Here is a 5,661-nt window from a genome sequence, read left to right as displayed (position 1 = left end):
GAGCTGACAGGCCATTTTACCATCCCCAGGGAAGTCTCTCCGGGCTCCAGGCTGTCTGGGAACCAGACTGGGAGGGCCACAGCGAGCCCGGTGCCCCCTCCTGCACTGGGTGCCCCACATCCTGCCCAGCCACGGGGGAGCCAGCGGCAGGGCGCACACGTGCTCACCGCCTTCTGGGTGGCTGCGCAGAGGCACGGTGTGGTTTGCAGTATTTTTAGTTTGTTGTTTTTGCAGAAGCCAAGGGAAGTGTGTAACAGGCTGAGCTCCGTGCTGCCCTCCCCGAGGACGGCCGAGCTGCTCAGCCTCCGCGGGGGGCAACGGGGCTCAGCCGGGAGGGGCCCCCTCCCAGCCCAGGCTCCAGAGGGCAGAGGGGGCCGGGCGGCCCTGGGCAGGGCTGGTGTGAAGATTGTTATTGAAATCGTCCGATTTTCCACACGAGGACCCCACCTTCCACTGTGCACAACCCAGCGTGAACCTCCGCTCCTGTGTTGGGAGCACTTGTCGCTGCCTCTGCCCACAGGGACGGAGTGGGCAGTGTAGGCTCACAGTTGCTCGTGTGGGAGACAATGGAATAATAATAATAATAATAATAATAATGCGAGAGTAACTCGGTTTTGCTTACTCACAGCTGTAAACCTACTGCTCCCGCCGTCTGTGTCGGTTCGGTGCCTGTCTGGCCCCCAGGCTGGGCGTGCTGGGGGGTGGAGGGATGTGCTTTGGGAGTTGAGATCCCCAGGTTCTAGTCTTGGTGCCACCGGAGACTCGTTTGCCACCTTGGGCGGGTCACCTCTCCTCCCTGAGCCTCGGGTTCCCCAAGGGGCAAAGGCAGCAGGAGAGCGTGGCCCCCCAAGTCCCTCCGTGATGCTGAAACGCCCGGCCCTTTGCCTCCCAGCCGCCCTGCGGCTCTCACCTCTCCCTGATCTGGGACCTGTGGCTGCCGGGCCAGGAACCTGTCTGGGCCCAGAAGGCGTCATTAAGTCTTCCATTAACTGAACCCCATTCAGCTGGAAAAATAATAACCGGAGAGCAGGTCTGCCTGGTTCCCGGCCGGCGAGCGCCTGGAAGTTTGCCATGGGGAACGCTCACAGAGCTCCTTCCCCCTGGACTCAGCCCGCCTGCCTGCCTCCTCCCCGAGGAACAGGCGGCCGCCCGGTGGTCAACCAGCAAGCCCCTCTTCCATCAGCACCACTGGGCCTGTCTGTGTGCCCAGGAAGCAGCCCCCGGGCGGGGCCAGGCCGAGGGCACAGTGCCAGGGATGCCGAACTGAATAAGACACAGTCTGTACCCTCCACGGTCGGGCTCACCCCGGCCGCATTCTCCACTTGGCCGAAATCCAGAGAGTTCTTGCTGTGCTCACTCTCCAGCCATAAAAATGCAAATGTCAAGACACTTTCACCTCTCTCTGTTTTCTGTTTTCCCCAGTGCCTGCCCCAGATTCACTGGTTTAATATGTTCTATGTTTACTAACCAAAGCTAATATCCCTGTTAAAATCAAATCAGATTTCCTTCTGGCCCAGTTCGCGGAACACATCGGAGTCTCCTGTGAATTCGGGGGAAGTGGGGGGCGGGGGGAGAACAGGGAAGTTCCTGGGGAAGGTGGCACGTGGGACGTGAGGTTCACCAGCTGGGACAGAGAGGTCACTCGATCGGCAAGGACCTTGTCTTGATAGTAACATCCGTCAACATGTGGGAAACAGGACAGAAAAGGTGTTCCAACCGGGATTCACTTTTTTCTCACTTAAGTTCGCCTGTTAGTGTTTCACGGCGTTGGCAGAAGACATGAGACGCCTGGGTCACAGACCAGGGATCTGATCCCTCACGGCACAGCCGGCGGCATGAGCTTCAGGTTTGTGTCGGCTTCCTCTTTGCCCCGGAGCCCTCGGGGCCCAGCCACGGCGCCCAGACAGATGCCGGCACATGTGATGGGTTGCAACATAGACCAGGGACACCGAGCTGGGGGAATCCATCGTGTGCAGCGAACCGAAAGCAAGCCTTTCCCTCATGTTTCATGACTTCTTGCTGCAAACACAGCCCTAAACAGTGAAGACCAGTCGGGGCCTTGGATTCTTAGCTCACCGAGAGTGCGAAGGGCTGGGAGACCCTCGGAGGAGCAGCTCCGACACTCGGTCGGTCGGCACTGAAGGAGTCTGGATTTGAATCCCGGGCCTAACACCTACTCACTGTGGGGTGAGACAGATTACGGCATCTGGACTTCTCTTAGCCTCCGTTTTCTCATCTGTAAAGTGGGACGATACCTCCCTTTCCGGTGATTATTAGAGAATATGGAAGGTCACTCTGCCAGCAGCCCAGCGGAGAACAGGAGACCGTCTCTGAGCTCAGGGAGCCGCGTTGCACGGAGAATCTTTTCGGCTGCGCATGAATATATGTGGGAAAATGAAGCAGGGGAAGTGCAGGGAGGGGTTGCTCATTGTGAATCGGGTACAAAAGGTTCAGGGGAAGTCTCTCCTCCGAGGCGAGGCCCGGCGACCTGGCATCCCGAGTTAAGTAAAGAACATCGCACTATCTGGGTGCAAAGCATTCTGGGTGAAGCTGGAAGCCTGTGCCCAGGTCCCGTGGTTGTCATGCGTGAGGCCGGTGTCGCTGGAGCAGAGAAAGCAAAGGCGTAGAAAATGGAGTCAGACAGGAGGCAGGACCAGCTCTTGCAGGCTCCTGCAGACCGTGGCCAGGACCTTGGTTTTCAATCCAGGCGTGGAGAAAACCCACTGGAGATTTGAGCAGGCGAGGGCAGAGCAGAGAACAGTGTGGAGAGGGCATGGGAACGGGGAGGTGGTGGGCTCCGGCCAGGGCTCCTGCTGTGGGACCAGCTCAGGCTGAGACTCAGAGGTGGACACTTCCCCTGAAGAGCTGGGGCTCCTCGGGCTTCACTCCTTACAAAGTGTACGGCCCTGGGCCTCCACGCTCCCATCTGTAAAATGGGCATATTAGTCAGTTCCGTGAGTTCACGGGACTAACGCCCTTAGACATGCTCCGAGAGCTTCCCTCGGGGCTGAGTACACGGGGACGGCCACTCTCATGGGTTAGTACAGAGGGGGAGCCGGCAGGCCACGGGCCCTCACCCAGGCCAGAGCTCTCACGGTGGCCTGCGTTCGCTGGCGCTCCTCGGCACGTGTACTTGTGTTTCTGTTTGTACACAAGGGCCATGCGTGGTGCGGCGTGGTCAGGTCGCTTGCCCAAGATCGCACAGCTCCTCGGCGCTGGAACTGCAGCCCCCTCCCCCATCCTCTTCCCAGTTCACACTTGGACCTGCGTCAGCTGCCTCCGTCCACTGCTGACCCCATGGTGACCCTGAGCAGGTCCTTGCGCCTGCCCGACCCTCTGTCCTGTAAGCACTAGGTGCTGAGCCCCTGTACCTGCTAATGACACGAGGTGGGAGGCGGCTGGGGTGGGGTTCTCAATGGTCTATTTTTGTCATGGTTTCTGCACCCCCACATCGGGGCCATCCCCTTTTTCCCCCTGGGGCAGCTGTCAGCCTGGGCGCTCCAGCAGGGGCCTCCCTAAATTCCTGACCACATTTCACGCTTCAAGTGCTGCCTGGATGTCTGCATGCAGCGCCCTCAGGCCACACACATGAGGAGATTGGCGGATTTAAATTCCTTTTGTGAGACTCAGAACCTGAGGATCTCCATCCAGCTCCTGTCACAGGACCCTGATCACCGTTAATCGTGTTTCCTCGGGGCGCTCCTCCAAACCGCCTGCCCTGAGCCTCATTGTGCTGTCGGAACCTCTATTTTCCCTCCAGCTCCTCGCACAGGAGCCAGCAAGAGGGGCCAGGTGAGGAGAGAAGGGTTTGCAAGCCCAAGACAGGCTCTTCCCAAGCCGCCAGCAGGTGTGGGGGCGTGGCAGACAGTCAAGTCTGCGCAGGAAGGAGTGGGGACACTGAGGCCCCAAAGGAGGCGGGCCCGACTCCAGGGGTGTCTGTGCACCCCCTCCAGTCCAGCCTCCGTGCCATCACCATCTGCTGCTCACGGACTATCAGTGGCTCCCCATTGCCTTCACCCCAGCGTGCCCATTCCTACAGGCTTCCCTGACCTGCCCCCACCCACCGCGGCCGCTCTGAAGGGCACCTTCCTTTTCGTAACTGTGCCAGGCGCCCCCATCCCCAGTGCCGCCACCTGGACTTTGGGGAGCTGCCCGGTTCACCCCATTCCCTCTCCCATCACTGTCAAAGCCCCCGTCTCCACGGCCACCTCCACTGAGCCTTCTCTCTCCCTGCAGTTGTCACCTGCTTGCCACTGTTGTATCTCCAGGGCCCTTGGCGTTCCCTCTGGAGCTGGTCCCTGGCCAGCAGGGATGACAGGTGCGAACTGCCACGCCCCCTCTCGGGCTCCCTCTCCCGGGTGGGCTTCTCTCCGACGCTCTTTTCCGGAGGGTCCTGTGTGGCTGCAGCTGTAGCTGGTCCTTCCCAAGTCGGGAGGAGGGAGGCAGAGCCCGTCCGTCCGGGTCTGAGCTGCAGGAGCACAGAGACCAGCTCCGGGGTGACTCAGCGGGGCTCGGGGTGACTCAGCGGGTGGGGCTCAGCTGGAGAGGGCACCGGACGAGGAGAGGAGGGCCCTCAGCTGGGCCGCACGCAAACCCCGTGCAGGGCTCACGCCCCCCTCTTCGCGTGAGGATGGTCCCCGTCCCTCTCCCAACCCTCAGAGGCCAGGCTCAGGGCAGGGACAAGCCCCACGGGACACCCTCGCTGGGCCCCGCCTGGGCTGGAGTTCCGGCTCCTTGGCAGGTCTCTGGCTGCTGGGCCTCTGTGGCCGCCTCTGAAAGATAGAGATAAAACCCAGCACCAGCCGGCGATTGTCCTGGGCCCCGGCAGTGTGACCAGAACAATGGCTGACAGAGAGAGAGCCTCCATGAGGCGTCTGTCCTTCCGGTAGCAGATGGAGGGATTAACCCTGCTCTGCGTGGCCGCCTCAGCGGCAGGGACGCTTTTAACCTCCATTGTCCAGATGAGGGACAGGACATCCCTAAGGTCACCCGCCAAGGGCACCCACCCCCGGCTGCAGCTGGCCCCCCTCCAGCTCTGCCTGCCTCTCGTTCCCTCTCAGCCCACGTGCCTGCCTGGCTCCTTCCCCGGGGAAGCGCCACGCCAGGGCGGCTTCTCCTCTCTTGGAGTTTGGGGCCGCTCTCCTCTCAGCTCTGGCAGCCCTCTCGCCATGTGTCCTTGGAAGTCTCTTCCCCTTTCTGAGCTCAGCCTCCACATCTGTCAATCAAGTGGGGCAGAAAGGGTGGGTGGGGGTGTTCGTGGGCACCCCGTGCTCGAGGGAAGAGGGAAACCACTGGAAGGAGTTCGTAAGGAATCCCAACATTCAGGGCACTCGCGACGTGCCAGGCACCTCAATGCTTCCCCCGCACGGACTCGGGTCGGACGCGGGTCCTTGGCGCAGCGCAGCGAGGCCGGTGCCACGCTTGCGGAAGAAGAAACGAAACGGAGGCCACGTCTCGGGCGGCCTCACGAGGCGGGGGAGGCAAACACAGCAGACAAGAAGCCGAGTGCAGGACGGCCAGGTCAGCTGAAACCCGAGATCGGAGAACCCAGCCCCGCGGGAGGACGGGGGAGACGCATCGTGCTGCACCTCGCTTTTCTCTGAAGGCGTCTGCCAGGACGTAAGGTGCTTGGATCCGGAGCCTAAGAACCAAGCCAAATGC

This window comes from Myotis lucifugus, unplaced genomic scaffold (genome assembly GCF_000147115.1).
Source record: "Myotis lucifugus unplaced genomic scaffold, Myoluc2.0 scaffold_307, whole genome shotgun sequence".
NCBI classification, from domain to species: Eukaryota; Metazoa; Chordata; class Mammalia; order Chiroptera; family Vespertilionidae; genus Myotis; species Myotis lucifugus.
The sequence above is the reverse complement of the archived record's forward strand: the minus strand, read 5'-3'. Positions refer to the sequence as shown.